General features: G+C 39.6%; 1 protein-coding gene across 1 annotated transcript in view; it reads left to right on the forward strand.

Moving 5' to 3' along the window:
• CALD1 (caldesmon 1) overlaps positions 1-21030 on the forward strand; it is a 184311-nt gene that overhangs the window by 42562 nt on the left and 120719 nt on the right.

A 21030-nucleotide genomic window follows, 5' to 3' on the forward strand; every position in this document is an offset into this window, starting at 1 on the left:
TGCTTTATCCATTTTCCTTGTGATGGTAACTTCTCAACAAAAAGAAGGGACTGTTTGGGGTGCCCAGCTGGCTCATTCAGTGGAGCATGCTACTCTTGATCTTGGGTTTGTGAGTTCAAGCCCCATGTTGGGTGTAGAGATGACTTAAAAATAAACTCTTAGAAAAAGAGAGAATATTTGACATCCAATCCATTAGGCTACTATAAATGTTAGAATCTAAGATATATCTCACTTAGTCAAATCCAAGTTCTACCACCTAATGTCTCTGATGATGTGAAGAGGGCACCATTGTTGGAATCTGTGTTATTCCTTGCAACTTTTAAAACCTCCTGAACTTAATGTTATTTTGCAACCTTTATTTTCTTTCCTTCAGAGTCTCTTTTATTTATTTTTCTTTCTTAAAGTTTTTACTTAAATTCGTCAGTTAACATACAGTGTAATATTAGTTTCAGGTGTAGAATTTAGTGAGTCATCACTTACATAGAACACCCAGTGCTCATCACAGGGTGTACTCCTGAGATCTCTTTCACCCATTTAACCCATCCCCCTGGCCCCACCCACCTCCCCTCCAGTAACCCTTCAGAGGCTCTTTTAAATCTCTTAACCAGTAATGTCTCTAAACTCCTCTCGAACTAATATGCATTTTTAGCCTGGTACCAGCACTTAATGCATTCCAAGTGTCTACTAGTCATAATGTAAAGAGGTTTATTATGTGGCCTGAAGCTATCACTTAAACACCTTAAGATTGGGATATAGTGGGAAATAGGGGATGGAAGAGGCACAAGGCAACTAACATTTGAGGTTTTTTCTGTTTTGTTTTTTAAGATTTATTTATTTACTCATTACAGAGAGATCGTGCAGGGGTGGGGAGAAGTGGAGGGAGAGGGAGAGATGGAATCTCAAGAAGACTCCTTGCTGAGGGCGAAGCCAACATGGGGTTCAATCCCAGGATCTGGAGATTATGACCTGAGCCGAAATCAAGAGCCAGTTGCTTGAGGACTGAGCCACTCAGGTGCCCCAAGGCAACTAATGTTTGTAAGGTTGGATGATGGAAGGTTCAAGAGAAAAGGAATGGGCTCTTAGACTCAGTAGACTTGGACCCTGACTCCGGCTCTGTCTCATTCTAATGCATAAGGGTGTTGAGAGGGCATTATATACCCAGTCAAAGCACGTTTGCTTTGCTAAACAACTTTGTTAACACTACTAGAAAGTTATCTTTGGGCTTTCTTTTTCAAAGCGTTGATTTTAATGAGTAGTTAAGGTAGCTCACGGTCTTTAAATTGTTATAAAATATTTAAGTATTGAAGAAGGAGAGAGATTAGTATATTTCTCTCTGTGTAAGGATAATTCCATAGCCTAACTTTCAGATTTGTTCAAACCTTACATGTATTCTTTCAGGATAATGCGGAAATTTCTGCTTTAGTAAAGTAATTTGTAGTTGATTGTTGATTTGTACCATTTACAAAATTATATTCAATTATGCAGTTAATGTAAAGACCTTTAATCACAAAATAACCCAAGGTCATTTTATACTTACAATAAAAAATGATCTTGGCCCTTTCTGTAGATTAATCTCCCAAATGATTTATTAGTCATTCACAGCACAGTTCTTTGACCCATGAGTCACAGTTCAGTGTTGCATCTGGGCAGGGATCCCTCTACAGACCAACCAGAAGAGATTGGGATATATTAAGGAGAAATAAGGCACATTTGTTGATTCTTCACTGACTTTCTTTTCCTTCATAGCTTTATGGTCACCATTTTAAGGCAGGTTGCAAGAGTTGCCAAACTTATTTCCAGACCTCTCTCTTGTTTGATTTAGTCCCCTCTGTGGCCCATCTCATTCCATATTTTGATAATATTTTTATTTTTTATTTATTAAAAGATTTTTATATATTTATTTGATGGGGGTGGGAGAGGGAGAACACAAGCAGGGGGAGCAGCAGGCAGAGGGAGTGGGAGAAGCAGGCTTTCCACTTAACAGGGAGCCCAATGTGGGAACTTGATCCCAGGACCCTGAGATCATGACCTGAGCCAAAGGCGGACGCTTAACTGACTGAGCCACCCAGGCACCCCTCATTCCATATTTTGAATCTGATTTTGAATCTTCACCAAACTACCATTTACATCACAAATCTTAGCACCTGTTCTCTACTCCAAAGGATAAAGTACAAAATTGAGATCCATAGACATCATCAAAACAACTCACTTTCTCACTGCCCTCCCAGCTGGGCTTCTGAACATGGTCACCCATCAGTACAACTTGGGTGTTTCTAACCAAAGCACTGCTCTCTTCCAGTCCATTCTTCCTCCTTTTACAGAGATTGAGGCCTGCAGAGTCTGTGATTTGCTCAAGGTCACATGGCTAGTTAGGAATATCAGCAGAAGTAAAAATCCGGGTCTTTTTAACACCTTCCTGGGACTTTTCACCACACAGCAACTATTGTCTGATAATGATGAGAGACATTTTAATTCTAATACTGTTTTTGTATTATTGGTTAGTTGTTCTTAAGTCTGTAACCCCGAATGACCAAGTTCTTCGTGGGCTGCTCTTTGCTTTCATAACTGAATGAGATTATTAGGCCCTCCATCTCAGTATTTCTGGGAATCCCCAAGCAAGAGAGAAAGTGGTAGGAACGCCTGTATTTTCCTGTCAACTCCTGCTCCAATCCTTTCCAGTCTCTCTCAGATTCATCCTGAGCATGGAAAAATTCTTTTTGCCCCTCATTCCACAAAGCTGCTATGTTTAACAGACTTTGATGAATGATTTGAGGTGATAGACATTACAGTGCAACCTAGACTAGGTCACAGTTTAAAATTAATATTTGAGATGGTGTTCCGTGGGGCCTACAGAGGAGCTAATGAGTTACCTGACACTGGTCTGGCTGAGGAGGAAGTCAGTTTTTAAACTCTTGGCCTTAATTCTCTCCCAAGCGATTGCTGGGAGTGGGGGAGTAGTCACCTTTTATAGCCACAGAGGAAGGTCCGGGTGTTTACATAAAGAAAACAGTCATCTACCCTGGGCTTATGCCTTTAGTAACTCTAGGAAACAATAAAAGTTTTGATGTTAGTTTTTCTTTAATTTGGGCCTGATTGAATGTTTAGGTGGTGCTCCCTTTCTCACTGACAGGGCAAATTTCAGGGGCCAGTGGTTGCATTTTTCCCTTTCAATTTGTACATACATAGTTGGGAAGAAGAACCCAGCAATATTGTGCAGTCTTGAGATTATGAAGAGGACAGAAGCAGAACATAGGAACCTGCTGACGTTTACTCAGCACTTTTCTTCATGTTTGGGACCATACTACTGCATGGCCCCTTATTTGTCACATCAGTGCAAGGCAGATATTTTCTACTTTAACAAAGGAATGAAACACTCTGCAAAAGTCACCCAGCATAGAAGTGACAGATCTGGACTTCAAACCCAGATCTGTCTGATGTTAAAGCATTTATTCCTAAAGAAACTGCAGTGCCTGGCCAGAGGACAGCCATCATGGTCTGGACACAAGAGTGTGCAAATGATGGAAACAAGGGTGGGAGAGGAGTCAAAGGAAGCCCTCGAGACCAAAACAGCCCAAGTGGAATCCTAGATCTGGTGCCTATTGATTGCATTTCTGGTGAGAGAAAGGGCAACCTTGAAGATAATACCGGTATTTCAAGTCTGCCAGTGTACTGAGAGTAAGGAGAAATAGGAATGTCAGTCAGAGATGCTATTTGAGGAAGGTGATGGTAAATCCATGATGGGCTGAGATGGGAGATGGAGGAGGTGAATTTCCTTTCATCCTTCCTTCTGTTGAAAGCTCTTTCTTTTCCACAAACTCAGAGGACCTCATACAGAATCTGAATTAGGTATCCCCACCCATCTTTTATAACCCATGAAGGGCAACATGTTCAATAGACTGTCACCAAGAACCTTTTTGGGCAGCTTTTATGTCTTCATCTCGCCTGCGAGTGGGCAGAGGGGCAGGTATCTGGTTTTTGTTACTGCGTAGAAGCACAATTACCATGTCATTGATGTGAACCTATAAGCATTGCAGCTGAACTGAAATTGCACCACGTCTAAACAGAGGACTCTGTGGCACTTTTCTTACTAAAAGTTAAGTTTGGCAATCCTCACTCTGTTCCAGTCAAACATTTTCTTAGCCATATTAGGTTATATGGAAATAAGCCAGATCGCAGCTGGTGTATGAGTAGGTTCTCGGCACTGATGCAATTTCTTGAGAGCCTTTCCTCACTGGTTTGAAAGGGATAGAGACAGATGTGGCTCAGAATATATTTTGAAGCATGGCTGGAAAGAAGAACAAAATCTCACCAATCCCAAAAGTATTAGTAATAACAATTGAGACCAAAATCAGATCTTTTTAGGTTGAAAAACTTGGGAAAGATTTGGGTATCTGTTTGTTTCTTATTGAAAGGCTGAATCAATTTATTAAAAGCCCAACCAACCTTATCACAGATGCAGTGGAAGAAATCAGAACAAAATCACATCAGCCATCCCATGATTTTCCACTCGTGCTCTTATGACTTATTCCCTTGGGTTAAAAAACCAGGATTTGAGTTCTGGATCCACTACATTCTGAAGTAATCATGGACACTGGCTTAATTTCATTGTTTGTCAAAAGGAGATGATATACGGTCTCTCTCACAGGATTGCAAGCATCAAGTGAGATCATGCATGATCTGACTGGCACAGAGGAAAGCATATTTATGTGCTTCCTGTACTTCCCCTTTCAAACTACAACTTTCAGTGAAAAGTTGCAGCAGCAGAGGAAGACCTTTCAGGTCACTTAACTGGTTGCTGTGACATAGTTGTCTGCCCTTCATTCAGAGTTCACTGCATTCTGTCTCGAGAGCTCACAGATAATTTATCCATGCATTCATTCGTTGTTCATTGTATTGAGCCGTTAAGTGCCAAGCTGTTAATGAATACCCTCCCAGCAAATAGGTGATAGACCTGTAATGCTCCCGTCTTACCATTAGACACTCTTTTCAGATATTTTGACTGTTGGCCACTCATTCGCTCCCCTATTTATTGCATGGATAACATACCGTAGGCGATGGCCGAGTGCTAAGGAACCAGTGGTTAAACACAATTAACAACAAAACCCAGACACGCCCTCATGGAGCTTTCTATCTGGTAGGGAAGACAAACAGTAAATAAATGTCACTGCAAATTGTAATAGTACATGTAGATAAATGACAGAGCACTGTAAGAGAATGATGTGAAGGTAAAAATCTTCAAAATCTGTGTATCTAACAATTCTTCATTTATTAGATCATAGCAAAAAATAGCTAGGATAACTGAAGTCTTTAACATACATCCTATGCTTGTGCTGTAACACAAAATTGGTGTTTCAGGGATATTCAGCTTTGAGCAAATAATATTCAGCTTTGAGCTTGTGAGTTCAGGGAAAGTGAGGAATTACCCAAATGAGAAATGCGCTATTGTCGGGGTGAGGTGTGGGGCAGTCATTGCAGTGTTAGCAAACAGTGTGTCCCAAAGACTCTGTGGCCTGCAGGAGTTGGATCCATGCAAGAAATTAAAATAAAGCTAGTGTGACTAGATCACAATCAGGGAACGCAGGGGAGGTGAGCAAGGCCAGATCATATACAGTATTGGGGGCCATCGTAAAGAATTGACTCTATATTCTGAATGTGCTGCCAGGCTCTTGAAGTGTTTTAAGCAGGGCAGTGACATGATCAGATCAGTGTTTCCAGAAATGCTGTTATTTGCAGAAAGCCAGAAGATTTGAACAGAGAGATGAGTCAGGCGGTTCCTGGAATGGTCCAGATGAGATACAGTGGCTTGATTTAGGGTGGTAGCAACAATGATGAAGATAACTGGACCATTTCAGTTAAATATTCCTAAGGGAGAATCACCTGGATTTAGTAAATTATGGCATGGGGGACGACGTAGACTGGATGATGAAGAAGCAGGGACGTGAGTGATTTCCAGGTCCAGGGCTACAGCAACCAGATGAATGCCGGTGCCCTTGACTAAGACGGGAAAAGCTCAGGGAACATGGGTCATGTTCAATTATAGTCTTTTGGCTAAAAGAAAAAATAGCAGTTCTGGAATGTTCTGTGAATTGTAGAGAAGAAACAAAAGTATGAAACATAATCCCCATCTTTAGAGTGCTTGTGCCCCAACCGTTAGACCCAGTATTGCCTCTTCCTTAATAGACCTTCTCAGTCCACCAGAGGCTCTGCTGTGATGCTGTGGATTACCACTATCAGCACTGGTTTTCTTTCCTGCCTCACACTCTGTGTGTCTACATAGAATGTGCTTGATTTTAGTGGTTTAGCTTCCCATACTTGTGAATTACCTCATTTCTAAAGGCTCAGTTTGGTCAGTCTTTAAAATCAGGGTTTTTTGTTTGGTTTTGTTTTTAGTTTTATTTTATTTTTTCAGTGTTCCAAGATTCATTGCCTATGCACCACACCCAGTGCTCCATGCAATACGTACGTGCCCTCCTTAATACCCACCACCAGGCTCTCCCTACCCCCACCCCTATCCCCTCCCAAACCCTCAGTTTGTTTCTCAGAGTCCACAGTCTCTCATTAAAAATCAGGTTTTTAAATTCAACTTTTTGGGGAGGTGGGGAAGCAGGGAATCTTCTCTAATCTTGACAGTGAATGGATGATACTAGTTATTTGTTATTTGCTGTAACTCAGCTCCAGACATTTTGGTAGCATTGCAAATACTGTTCCAACTTTTCCAGTTGGTTATTTGAAGCAAGAAGAATTCACAGAAAGAATGATCAGTCTCACCCTCCAGTGTCACTAAGCTCTCTATATTAGTTAGCAATTTGAAACAAAGCAGTTGAGATTTAGGAATAAAGATTTATGTACAAGAATGACCATCATAGCATTATTTGAAACTTGAAGTACTTTACATGCACAGTGATCAAGGAATGTTTATATAAACGATGGTGTTATTAATCACGTTACAAGAATGATGTAGGAAAACATGCATAAGTGAAAAGTTAAATACATGACATGAAATTTGCTTTTAAAATAGAATCATTTGTGTTGCTAAAAAACAAGTAGAAGGAAGTATTTGAAACTTTAATCTCAAGACAGGAGGAATTAAAACAGACTTTATCATTGTTCTACATATATCTCTATATTTTATAAATTTTCTGTAATGAAATGTATACTTATGTATTCTCCATAATAAGATGCATATCGATATAGCATCAGAGATAGGTCTGACTTTACAGATTTGATGATTTGGGACCTTTTACAACAGAGTAAAACAGAAATAAAAGTAGTCTTGAAAACCATCAGTATTTCATTCTGTCAGTAAATAATTGTCAAGGACTGTATGAATTACTATGAGAACATGAAGCAGTATAAAAATGTAATTGCTCACTCAGGGAGCTTATGATCAAGTGCCAGCACTCCTGGATTTCCCTCCTTTGGATTCAGACAGCCTAAAAATATTATAAGGACACTTTTGGTTTTCATTTCTTGAGTTTTTCCTTTTGAGCCATATCAGGAAATGAAAGGGCACAGAGGGAAGAAAAAACACTCCCTAAACAGTGTATCTCTACAGCCTCAAAAGCATTTAAATTCTGGCTAAATGTAATGTTTTCCTCTCTCAGTCTTCTAGTATATTCCATAGTATATTCCACATAATGTATTTGTAGTTCTGTTCAAGGTTCTGGGATGGCGCTCGTATGCAGCCTCAGTTCTGTTACTTGCAGTCATTTGTTTTTCATTCTTGCACAATAATTTGTCACAATCACATTTTTATGCTCCAAACATGTAAGAATTATTGTCTCTGGAAAACATATTTTAGGACTTTTTCCTTTTGAAGCTGGAAGACATGTTTTACAGTTATATATTTCAGCTCTGTTTATCCTATAATTGTGCCTGAATATTGGCAGAATTGCCATTTCAAGAGAGAGAGAGAGAGAGAGCCCCCCCTAGTAGTTAGTTGGTGGCAGTTGCCCAAAAGGTTTTATTGAATAAATTTGTCTTTTTCATTTAATTCAATCAACTCAGCTATTAATGTTAAAACGATGAGGTTTCTTTTTTTTTTTTTTTTAAGATTTTATTTATTTATTTGACAGAGATCACAAGCAGGCAGAGAGGCAGGCAGAGAGAGAGGAGGAAGCAGGCTCCCTGCTGAGCAGAGAGCCCGACGCGGGGCTCGATCCCAGGACCCTGAGATCATGACCCAAGCCGAAGGCAGCGGCCCAACCCACTGAGCCACCCAGGCGCCCCAAACGATGAGGTTTCTGTTGGTATTTTTGTTGGCATGTAAATAGAGGCATCGCTATGTTTAACCAAGGCTATCCATTGGAGATAAAATTATTTTGGACTGTTCAATTTGAAATGTTGTATTAATGTGTAAATGGTCTCATTGACCCATCTGTGTCTTCATTCCATCCTCCATTGGGTTAATAATACACATCCTTTTTTATGCTGTTGGTGGGAATGCAAATTGGTGCAGCCACTTTGGAGAACAGTGTGGAGATTCCTCAAGAAATTAAAAATAGAGCTTCCCTATGACCCTGCAATTGCACTACTGGGTATTTACCCCAAAGATACAGATGTAGTGAAAAGAAGGGCCATCTGTACCCCAATGTTTATAGCAGCAATGGCCACGGTCGCCAAACTGTGGAAAAGAACCAAGATGTCCTTCAACAGACGAATGGATAAGGAAGATGTGGTCCATATACACTATGGAGTATTTTGCCTCCATCAGAACGGATGAATACCCAACTTTTGTAGCAACATGGACGGGACTGGAAGAGATTATGCTGAGTGAAATAAGTCAAGCAGAGAGAGTCAATTATCATATGGTTTCACTTATTTGTGGAGCATAACAAATAACATGGAGGACAAGGGGAGTTAGAGAGGAGAAGGGAGTTGAGGGGAATTGGAAAGGGAGATGAACCATGAGGGACTATGGACTCTGAAAAACAACCTGAAGGTTTTGAAGGGGTGGAGGGTGGGAGGTTGGGGGAGCCAGTTGGTGGGTATTATGGAGGTCATGTATTGCATGGAGCACTGGGTGTGGTGCATAAACAATGAATACTGTTATGCTGAAAAGAAATAAAAAAAAAATTCCTCATATGAGTGAAAAAAAAAGATAAAAAATAACTAGCTCCTGCTAATAAATTTTGTTGTTAAATAACAAAATAAAACAATGGTGTTCTGCAAAAAGAACAGATTGGATGAACTTGATGTACCCACCACTGGCTGAAAAGGAGTTTGGGTAAACCTTTTAACCTTGCTAGACCTCTCTAAGTCCCATTTATAAAGTGTTGCAAATGATACTTGTCTTACTGACCTCTGGAGTTGCCATGAAAATCATTTGAGGAAAGGGATATGAAAGCTGTGTTTATTATAAAAGTACTATATATTTGTATTCTTAACCCATTTGTGATATCACTGGTCGCTTGAAAATTAGCCCACAAACTGATCTCACTGATGATAGAAGCATAATTGCCCTATGACCAACCCACTTTGTCCCTACCAAGCATTCCAGACATTTCAGTGCAGGAACAAGGTCTATGGGAAAAAGTCAAAAGGAGACTGATCAGAGGAATTCCACTGGCCCTTCCCAGGGCCCTGTGCACAAAATGGTCCCCCGTGCGTTGTTATTTTGCTGTTTTTGCCTATGTCCACGGTTTCCAAGACAATAACAGACTGATAACTGGGTGATGATGAACAGACAGAGTAAGTGTGATGATGTTATACCAGTTTTCTAGTGCAAAGGACTCAGCATCTCGTGCATGGGATTGTAGCTTTCACTAGCTGCTCTTTCAGCCGGATATGCCAACAGATAATGCTGAAGCTGATTTTCTCTAAAATGCTGAGGAATGACATCAACCAGTGATTTTTTTTTTTCAGTTTCACCTTTTATTACATGGGTTGGACAAGATGATTCTAGGTTCTGGCGTAAGCCCTGAGCCCTCCTGCTGCCCAGATACCCTATGTCAGCATTTTATTCTTCATATCAACAGAGCTCAAGGCTCTGGAGTGGGTCGCAAGCACATAGCTCTGGGGTGGAGGAGAGTGGTGGGCAGGGCTAGCTGGTTGGAAATTGGGGAAGAGGAGCAGGATCATTCCACTTCAGGTATCATTTTGCTTTGTATTTTTGCTCATCTGAGCAACTGGCCTTAAGATGAGCAAAATATAGAAATATAATATGTAGCCCTATCGTCAGGTTCTCAAATTTCAAGCAGCAATCAAATGAACACTAGAAAAAGCTTTAAGAATACTTTAAATAAACAAGTATATATTATACAATAGGAACATGAAATTCAGTTCACTGAATCAATCAAGTATAATGAGTTGACTGAATTGAATAAATAAATTCCAGTTGCTCGGATGGCCTGTAGTTTGAACTGGAAAACATTGAACTTAGGACACTGCTTCTTTGTGAATATCCAGAATTCCTCAAGACCCACTTCATGGATGGACTGTTAGTAAATTGAGTCTACTGGAATTGAAGGGATTTGATCATGAATCTTCTAATCTTTGTAGTTGCTTCTCTCTATATGTAAGTTCTCTTTATTTGAGAAGCTATTCATAGTTCCTTTTTGTGCATGTGTGTGTGTGGTAATGTTTAACATAGATGTACCCTCTTAACAAATTTTTAGGTGCACAATGCTATATTATTAACTGTAGGCATTGTGCTGTACAGCAGACCTCTACAACCTTGCTGGCAAGGATGTAGAAAAAAATCAGAGCCCTAAGATTAAAAAAAAAAAAAAAGCACTTTGAAAAAATGCGCTGCAGTCCCTCAGTTAAACATAAAATTACCATATGACCCTGCAATTCCACTCCTAGGTATATACCCAAGGGAAATGAAAAAATATGTCCACACAAAAACTCGGACACACAATATTTATAGCAGCATTATTCATAATAGCCAGAAGATGGAAACAACCTGAATGTTCACCGGTGGATGGACGGATGAAGAAAATGTGATAGAGCCACTCGGTGGATGGAGTACTATTGGCCATAAAGTTAATGAAGTACTAATACCTGCTACCATATCGATCAACTTTGAAAACATTTTGCTAAGTAAAAGAATTCAGTCACGAAAGACCACATATTATATGATTCCATTCTTATGGAATGTTCAGAGGAGGGAACTCTATAGAGACCGAGTATAGATTAATAGTTGCTTCGGTCTGGGAGAGGTAAGGGAAACTGGGAGGAGGGTGATGGCTATAGGGTATAATATTTTAATTATTTTCAATGAACATGTTCTATATTGATTTTGGTGTTTGTTGCTCAACTCTGAATATCCTGAAAACTATTGAATCATACACTTGAGATGGATGATTTGCATAGTATGCAAACTATCTTAATAACACTATTCTTTTTAAAATAAAATAAAATAATACTTGAAAAATAATATATTCTCAATTTAAAAAGCAAAGAAGCCATACATGTACAGAAGAGAGGCAGGAAGACCGCATTTATTGGGAAATGAAACATACATAAAATTTAAGTGCACTGTTTCTTATCATGCATTGGAACCCAAACATTTAACATAACAGTGCATTCTAAACTATACAACAAACATCAGTGCTTGTTGATAATGATCATGATGATGGCAATGACGGTGGCGGTGATGGTGATGCTGGCCATGACAGCAACCAAACCAACTGCCTCTCCAGTCTTTGGACTAGTTAGTATCTGTATCATCGGGTCTTTCTTATGTATGGTAGTTACATCAAAGTCCAGCTGTGGGTACACCAGGAGTCTGTAAAGAGAAAGTTACATTTTTCTCAGGAGTTAACGTCTTGTATGTTTGTAGCCACAGGAAGCTTATCAAACACTGACGTCAGCTGCTTTCCCATGAGAAGTCTAGAAGTTTCATAATGCCATAAATGACTTTCTCTTTCCCATTTGCTTCAGACAAGTAGAGAAGTTTTCATAATGCTTAAAAATAAACATCTGACCTTTATCCTGCCATGGATACATTCTTACTGCTTCTCCAATCAGAAATTATCTTGCCTGTAAAAATCCACCCATTCTTCTATTAACAATTGAAAGATTTGGGCCAGTACAAATAGCATCATGGATTATTCTTAATTCATTAATTGTTGAAGAAAAAATAGGAAAGGCTGTAGCAAACACACTGTTTAAAGACATCAAGGCCCTTCCTTCATATTCTTATGTAATCTTTTCTGTTCCATTAAGAATTTTTTTCTTCTTCATAGTTGTACAAAATGGCTCCTCTGAGAACATACCTCTAAGCTATATCCTTTGTGTTCCTTGAAATTTTAAGGGAAATTCAACAAAATTCTGTATCTCTAATGGAATAAAAATAAGCGAAGGGTTGATTTGATTCATTATGCTTTCCAGATACAGAATCACAAGGAAGGAGAAAAAGAAAGGAGGTAAGTTCATTAGGAACCTGTAGGATTCTAATCTATTCATTTTCTCATTCATTTACTCCCTCACTCCCCCAATACACTTTTATGGAGCATATGTTATATGCCATGGCATATGCAAAATGCTTGGGATAGAATTATTGATAAAGACCTTGTCCTTGCTATCAAGAAGCCTGTCCACATACAATGACAGTCCACTGTGACAATGCCATCATAGAGGCATTAACAAAATACTATGGGACACAGAGGAGGAAAAACCCTTCAAGGTAGATTATCATTCTCATCTTTTTTTAGTATAGTTGACATACAGTGTTACATTAGTTTCAGGTGTTCAACTTAGTGATTTGACAAATTTATATGTTTTGCAGTGTTCACCACAAGTGAAGCTATTGTCTGTCCCATTACATCACTATTACAGTATCATTGGCTATATTCCTTATGCTGTGTCTTTTATTCCCATGGCATATTTGTTCTATAATTGCAGGTTGTGTCTCCCTCTCCCCTTCACCCATTTTTCCTAAACTTTCACCCCCTTCCCTCTGACAACCTTCAGTTTGTCCTCTGAATTTATAGGTCTGATTTAGCTTTTTGTTTGTTTGTTCACTTGTTGTTTTCTTTCTTTCTTTCTTTAAGATTTCACTTATGAGTGGAACCATACGGTATTTTTCTTTCTCAGTCTGACCTCTTTCACTTAACCATCACACCAACTAGGTTCATCTATGCTGTCTCACATGGCATGATCTTAACCTTTTTATGGCTGAATAATATTCCTGTGTCTGCGTGTGTGCACATGCATGTGTGTATACACCAGATTTCCTTATCTGTTGTTGGACACTTAGGTTGTTTCCATGTCTTGGCTATTGTAAATAATGGTGTAATAAACATTGGGGTGCCTATATCTTTTCAAATTGGTGTTTTTGATTTTTTTGGGTAAATACCCAATAGTGAAATTATTGGATTATACGGTATTTCTATTTTTAACTTTTTGAGGAACGTCCATACCATTTCCCAGAGTGGCTGCACCAGTTTATATTCCCACCAGCTGTGCACAAGGGTTCCTTTCTCTCCACAACCTTGCCAACACTTGTTATTTCTAATCATTTTGATTTTAAAAACAAGTGACTGATATCCAACAAAGAATTTCCTTAAGGGCATACCTCTATTATGACCCCACAGGCTGTACTCTCTCACAATTCCATGCTGCTTTCAAGGGAAAGAGCAATGTCCAACCCATCCGAATAGTTTAAAGTTTTTTCAGTCAGCAATGTGGTGAATCTGTTCGTTGCAGAATGCCAACAGAACTTTTACTTTCATTAAATCATTGACTTTTTCTTGAATTATATGAAAATTTCCTTAGTTTCTTGCTTTATTTAACCTGCTTGGCTAAATAAATTCCTAATATGGAATCCTGTTAATGCACCTTGTCTCTCTCATATACTGTGTTCTCTGAGTATCTTTATATGTCCTGTGCATAATTCCATAGTAATATGAAAAATGTAATTCACGAAAACCAAGAGACTCTATCCCACAGACCTACCTAACAGTTTACACTGAAATACAAGTGTACTGTGAATAAATAAATAAATAAATATTACTCAAGATACATAGGCAAAAACTTAAATGGAAACATACGATTTAAACAAGTAAAGAGGAAACCTTGTGCAAGAGCTTGATGCACACGTGCGGCACTGGAGGTAGATTTGGGAAGGTGGGTGGTTGAAAGTGAACAGAAGAAACAGTGTGGTTAGTGAGCAAGGGGCTGAATGGACGTGAAGTTTCACCACATCTTAAGATGATAAGTAGCCCCTGTATTTGAATTGCTTTGGTATGGGCCACTTGCAAAAACATTCATACTTTCCCTTCTAAGATATAGTAAGCCAAAATATATCTATGGAAAGTTCACTAAGTCATTGGTAAATAATCCCGTGTTGACTTTTAATTTAGAAATAACTGGCCAAATTGATCCCAGCCTTTCCGACTACAGTTTTCCCCCTACAGAGTACATTGATTTGTATTACCTTCTTGTTTTCTCTCCTTGTTTGTCTTTTTGTTATTATATTTTCCTACTGGCATAATATATGACCAGAAATATTGAACATGCATGATTTTATGTATTTTGAGCTCATAAATTCCCTTTAGTTGTCATCTTTCCCAAGGGAGGCTTCATCTTTTTCTCTTCACATGTTATAAAAATAATCTTTTTATTGATGTATAATGTACCGGAAAGCGTACAGATCATACTTTTACAGCATATTGAATTTTCACAAAATGAATATAATGATAGAATCCCCTCCCAGATCAAGAGACACAACATTACAGGGCGCCTAGGTGGCTCATTCGGTTAAGGGTCTGCTTTCAGCTCAGGTCATGATCCCAGGATCCCAGATTGGGCCCAGCCTGGGGGGGGTCTGCTTCTCTCTCTCTCCCTCTGCCCTTACTCCCCACATGTGTGCATGCTCTCTCTCAAATAAGTAAATAAAATCTTAAAAAAACAAAACAAACAAACAAACAAAAAAACAGAACATTACTAGCACCCAAAAAAGCCCCCTTTGTGCCCTTTGTGCCCCCTTTTACAGTCAACCTTTGCCCCCCTTACCCTCACTACCTCAGGATAACCGTTATTCTGATTTGTAACACCAAGTATTAGTTCTGTGTGTTTTTAAATTTTATGTTAATGGAATCCTCTTCTGTGTGTGTGTGTGTGTGTGTGTGTGTGTGTGTGTGTGTGACTTCTGTTATTTAACATCATGCTTCTGAGATTCATTGCCTGAGCAATACTTAGATCATTCTAATTGTTATACAGTATTTCATTGTTTGCCTCCCACAACTTAGACTTTACTATTGGTAGACAATGAGATGATTTCTGGTTTTGTCTATTATTTAAAAAGTGCTGCTGTGAGCATTCTATTCTATTTCATGTCTTCTGATGAATACGTACATGGGTTTTGGGTTTTTTTAAAGATTTATTTGTTTATTTGAGAGCAAGAGTGCAAGTGGAGGGAGGGGCAGAGGGTGAGAGAGTGAGAATCCTCGCGCAGACTCCCCACTGCGCACAAAGCTGATGCAGGGCTCAATCCCAGGACCCCAAGAAAATGACCTGTGCCGATACTAAGATCAGACAAGCAACCAAGCAAGCCACACAGGTACCCCTGGATTTTTGTTGTGTACATATCTAAGAGTAAGATATCTTGGTCACAGGATACACAATTATTCCACTTCAGTAGCTGAAACTGCCACATGTTTTTCCTAGTGTTTGTACCAGTGTACACTCGCACAGCAGTGCCTGAGAGTTCCAGCTGCTCACCAACACTTTGAATTGTCCGTCTTTTAAATTTCAGCTATTCTAACAGTGTATGGTTTTAATTTGAATTTTCTAGTGATTGAGATCCTCTTTTGTGAAGTGCCTATCAAAACCTTTACCCATTTTCCTACTGGGTCATCTACCTTTTTCTTACTGATTTTGGGAATTCTTTTTATATTCTGGATATAAGCCCTTTGTCAGATATATGTATTGCTAATATTTTTTTCTCAACCTGTGGTTTGACTTTTCCCTCTCTTTATGGTTCTTAATTTTAATGCAGTGAAACGTCAATTTTAATTTCTTTATGGTTAGTGATTTACAAAATCTTTGCTCATCTCAAGAACCTGGACATATCTTCTCCTTTTTTTCTGAAAGCTTTTATGTGTCAGCTTTCACATTTAGACCTATACTCAATCTGGAATTTTTGAAGGGTGTGGGGTGGAGGGTATGATGTTAAACAGAGGTCAAGACTTAGCTTTCTTTTTTTCCATACGCATACCCAGTTGAAGTGCTCTCTGATGTTTTTTTTCCTCCACGTGGGATTAACCTGTGTTCTGGTAGTTTGATAGATTTGGAAAGTTAACTTTAGCTGAATTAGGGCTGAGGTCAATTTGTATCGCTCTGTGGATCTTCATTCTGCCCCTTCTCCTTGAGCAAACTCTCCAAGGGTTCTATTGCGATTGTGTCCCTAGAAACTTTCTTCTTTTTTTTTCCTTGCTTTCATTTTTTTAATCAAGGCATAATTTACATATAGTAACATTTACTCCTTTTAGTAGAATTCCATTAAGTTTTGACAAATGCTTACGGCTGTGTAAAAACCACCACAATTAGATACAGAGTACCTCTGTCGAGTCCAAAATGGTTCCTCCTCCTTGAAGTGTTTTCTACTCAGCTCTGTGCAGCTGCTGAAAACTGTGCTGCGAAGAAGTGTCCTGCTTGGCTTCTTGTTCTCTGTCATGTTTTTGTGTCTTAAGGATTCAGCAAATGCCTTGAGGGAGAAATCACTGAATGTGAGGCCACTTTTCCAGGCCTTCTTTCTCTCCAGGATGTTGGCCCCTTAAGTCTTGGTTACTGCAACAGCACTCTGATGCCTTCAAACAGTTTTTTGGAATTTTACCCAGATTTTCTAGCTGTTCTCGTGAACACTAAACTGCCACAAGCTACTTGTTTATAGGCAAATGCATAAGTTGGTCAATCTGCATTAAACAGACTCATTTAAGAACCTCCCAAAATTTTTTCTTGAGTATAAATCTCAAAAGAGTAAAAGAAGTGTCATTATTGGCAGCCATGACTACTCCAAGTGTTCAGTCATGGGAAGAGCTTTGGAATCAAACAAATCTGGGTGCGGTTCCAACTCTGCTACTTATTAACTATGTGATAGTGAATCTGAATCTTAACTTGCCTTCAGATGGGGCTAATAAAAACCACTGGTTTCCTAGTTTTCTTTTGAAGATTAAATGAGATAACAGATGTCAAGTACCTTGCACATAGTAGGTATTCAATAACTGATAGATATTATTTTGTAATGTATTATCATTTCTCTTGGAGCTATAAAGTACACTCATCTCTTAGAAATGATGGGGAGGGGGGTGGGAGGCTCAGTGGTCCCTGCAACACAGTACCCTTTGTTGAGCAGCCTGTTAGATGCTAAAAGGGGTGAGCTCAGCTGAGCTTGTTTTATTCACAACCAGAACAAAGTCATTCATAGATACTGAGACATGCTCAAGACATTTTTCCTCCCTTGGAAAATCATAGAATTATATACAAACCATGTGAATTGGAGGGATCTTAAATCTCTGTTCCAAAAAAAGTCATGTTACAGATGAAGGAATTGAGGGCCCTAAAGTGGTTAAATGACTTGGTCAAGGTCAGTTCTCTCGTTAGTATTTATTTAAGTGACCAAATTCCCTAAGATCACATATTTCTTCCCTTATAAAACACTCCCAGCTCCCATATTCAACTATAAATGAAAAACAGAGACAATTCACAAGAGACAATTAGTGATGTTTTATTGTTACTGGCTCATTCTGACTAAAACCCATAGATCTATTTTTAAATATTTTATTTTAATTTCCATCCCCACAAATTATGTGACTTCCTGCCAACTACGACTGACATAGCTACTTACCATTCCTTTCCCATTCCAAGGATTATGTCCTGTAGCTTTTCTTTCTTCTGTTATTAAGAAGTATTCTGCCTTACCCTCCAATGCACAAGACTGAAAGGAGCTCACATAAACCCACGGACAGCAGCTCTCTTCAAGTTTGCCAAGTGAGAGGGGGTCCAGGGGACCTCCATCATTCTGGGCACTGAATGCAAAGGTGGCCATGTGCGTCCCTGGCACTCCCCTCTATGGGTAGGGCCAGATCACCAGCACCACTGCCACTGTCATCATTTCTAGCAAAGGCAGTATTTTAAGGATCATTTTTTGGTAAGTCCCTTGTTCAGCTCATTTTAGCATTGTGTTCTCTGCCAACAGACAGATAGGCCTGAGTCCCTTATGGGCCAAGTAACTTGAAAGAGTTTGCACGATCACAGAGCACACAGTCATCTTCTAAAAGCCTGTACCTCATGCCAGGATTCTCAAGGACTCCTCCTGGAACACTCTTTCCCTAGATCTTCACATGGGCTACTCCTTCCTAGAAATGGATCTTCAGCCTCAGTGTCTTCTCTTTGGAGAGACCATCTTTCACCATGCAACTCTGGTGGCCTTCCATTGGCCCTCTATTGCAACTTGCGGTTTAATTTACTATCAGAAGCACGTGTATTGTCTCTACTCCACCAGAACACAGGTTCTGGGCATGCCATCCTTGCTCATCCCCGTGGGCCCCGTCCTGGTGCAGAGTACTCACTCAGTGAATCAGTGAATGTGGGCGTGGTCCTTTAAATACACCCAGCAGGCTGGATCAGCCCTTGGGTTTGAGTACTCGCTTCACTACTTACTCGCTGGGTGAATCGAGGCAAATGACTTAAATACAATGAGCTTCTTAGGGCTAAGACTGAACCTCACTAGGTTGCTATAGAGATCAGACCAGATAGACGTGTACCAGGTGCTTAGCACAAGGGTTGGCACTAAGAGTCCTTAATACATAGTATTTATCGTGTCTGTAAGGAAAGCAGGACATGTTATAAGAGTCATGGCAGATTTTTAAAGATAAATATTAATGTTAAAAAAAGGGGTCCTAATACAACCACATAAAATTTTAAAGTAATTAAAACCTGGTTCTCGGCTCTACAAAGTTATTAATTTTTTATAAAGAACCCTAATTTTACCTTTGCAATAACTACCTGTTATAATTACCTTTGAAGACCCTCCCCTTCACCCAACCCTTTGGTATCCATTTGGAAAATGACATCTTTCTGTGAATACTTGCGGTAGGAATTTTAAGGTAGAATTGTAATCACTTTTTGCAAATTTGTACTGGCAATGTAACCTAGGACGGTGCTGGTTTCTGTTTCTCATGCTACCGACTGGCTTTAGCTAGGGTTTTTTTTTTGAGGTTTTTAAGAAAATCACTACTGTTGGGGCACTAGAAATCTGATTGAGAGAAGAGAAATTTCTCCTTTCCTTTTATTACACCTTGATTCTCCCAGAGCGAATGCTTTCATATAAAACCCAAATGTCCTCACATGCCTGAGCAGACGGTTCAATCAAAGGAGCAATAAATAGCACCTGGCTGTTTGCCATGGGCTGGGAAGGGGGTTGTGGAAAGAAGACAGGCTCACTTGCCTAACACAATCCTTCTCTCTGTCGCTTTCCCTCGTCCTTCATCTCAGGGCTTTTCCTTCTTTACCATCCGGTCTAGACTCAGCTTTGCCTGCAGAGAATTTCGGTAACTGCCTCTGAGCCAGGTCAGCCAGAATCCACGCATTGGGCACTGAATTTAAAGCTTAAAGGGGTCCAGTGAATAACAGTTTGCCCTGGAAACTATTGGAAGTTGCACGGTAACTAATGGTAGAAAAAGATTTTAAAACAGGGAGTAAGCACTTCATAGGTTTTGTGGCCCTTCGATTCAAACTTGGAAAATAGAAAGGAGGGTATGTCTGAATCAAACTCCACTTCTCAGTCACTTTGCCATTCCTCTTGGAAGCCTTCCTTTTCTCTCTTTGCCTCACGAACAAGAAAGTTCATGAACATAGACCTGGCCGCTACAGACGAAAACCAGTTTTTCCCACTGGTAGCATTTTCTTCTTCTATTTTTCCTTTATTCCTTCCTAAAATTTATTCTTTCCTAAAATTAAAAATAAAAATGCTGAGGGAATTGAACGTAGGGAAAGGAAAACTAGGCACATAAATACTGATCCTTTCAGAGGGTTTGGAGAAGGTACTGGGAACTGTTTTCTCTGCCAATTTCAGTGTCTCTCAGTATGTTCAGTTTCAGTCCAGGCATACAACTCTTGCTTCCTTCTAGTCTCTGATGTCTTTGTTGAAGCTGGAGTGTCAAGGATGGGTGAGGGTCCGATAATCTATATCACATTCCGAATATAGGCAACTATTTTTAAGTTGCAGATTCCTGGGCACCTCTCTAGAGTATCCCGTATATTTTTTCAAAGCCCCCCCCCCCCCAGAAGATTCTGATGTGCAGCCAGACTGAGAACCCCTCTTCTAGGGGTTCAATATACCATAAACACCATAAGGCCAAACACCAGGGCTGTTTGTTCGTTTTCATGTTCCTGATATGTTCCTGGGACACAGGGCACTCAATATATATGTGTCTATAAATTAATTTATAGACGCAGTCTTTGTAATCAGTTCTCGTCTAAACTCCATCCTCAAGTACTCTGCTAAGTTTTTAGCAAGTGGTCCTTATTTTGATGGGAAGAAAAAGGGAACAGAGACTGCCTTGAAAGCTAATGAACACTAATATACACAAACTTTGGCCTACGGTTTTGGGAAACTCATCCATGGTTTCCATTCATTCATCCAACAGATATTTCTTTTTGTCCTACTACATTCTGGTGGGGGACTAGGAGCTATAAGGAACCAGATTATGAAACAGCCTTAGGCAGGCTTTCCATCTAGGAAATGTCTCACTATTTTATTGTCCCCTTCTCCTCAGGTTTATAGAAAAGATCTCCAAAGTTGGACCCACAGTAGAAGAAAAGGAATCTAAGTGGGATTCGGAGCTCTTGTCACTTTCTGACTTTGTAACCCAGAAGTGTAATTATATGTTTTATCATTCCAACTGGATTTTAGTCTCAAGATGAGGGCCACATTCCCAGAATGCTGAGCCAGGAACTTTAGCTGTAGGACAGTACCATAGATGTTTGCACTTGGGACCGATGGGAAGAGATGGTAGAGGTTGAGGGAGGGGAGCTATGGATAGCCTGAGTGGCCGTTCAAGATTAAGGAAAGGGGTGACA

This window comes from Lutra lutra, chromosome 11 (genome assembly GCF_902655055.1).
Source record: "Lutra lutra chromosome 11, mLutLut1.2, whole genome shotgun sequence".
In the NCBI taxonomy this organism is placed as follows: domain Eukaryota; kingdom Metazoa; phylum Chordata; class Mammalia; order Carnivora; family Mustelidae; genus Lutra; species Lutra lutra.